Source organism: Macadamia integrifolia, unplaced genomic scaffold (assembly GCF_013358625.1).
Source record: "Macadamia integrifolia cultivar HAES 741 unplaced genomic scaffold, SCU_Mint_v3 scaffold_68A, whole genome shotgun sequence".
NCBI classification, from domain to species: Eukaryota; Viridiplantae; Streptophyta; class Magnoliopsida; order Proteales; family Proteaceae; genus Macadamia; species Macadamia integrifolia.
The window spans coordinates 59475-60173 of NW_024870673.1; positions in this window are offsets into that span (position 1 = coordinate 59475).

A 699-nucleotide genomic window follows, 5' to 3' on the forward strand; every position below is an offset into this window, starting at 1 on the left:
ATCACAATGTATTGAACTGCGAAGAAAGTACAAATGAGATCGATATGGGCTTGGTGACTCTTATTGATCCAGGCCCAAATTTCACACACACCCAATTTAAGGCCCAACATAATAGCCCTATTATTATAATGAGGTCAGCCCATATCTTGCCCCTCCTTTGCCAACTAGATGAATTAGCAATTCAATTGGATTCCTTCTAGAAGCCTCAACTGATTGTAAGGCTGGAAGTGATCTTTCCAATTTTATTAAGTTGACTGAAGGGATTGAGATCACAACAACAATAATTCAATAATTCAGTCTTTTCCTAACTAAATGGGGTTGGCTTGAGATCACAACTCTTCCATACATGATATTTTGGAAAGTCGACTAATGGTTTTGGAAGAGTGAGAATTTTGGATTAAATTAAATTGAGTTTATGTTGATGTTTGAGATTTAAAATGTAACCGCAAGCGTACGGATCAGTGTAGCTACGGGTCAAACACAGGGAGAGTAGCCACTTTAATTTTTTATTTATTTTAATAATGCGAAAGTGAACCGATTAATGGTTGTGATCTAATTCTAATTACCGTCCTAAACATAAGTATCTAAAATAACGTCCTAACCATTCGTCATCTAAGAGTTTAAAGACGCAAGCCATACAATTAAAATTAAATAAATAAATAACTGAAAAAAAACAACCCACGCAATTAAAAACAAAAA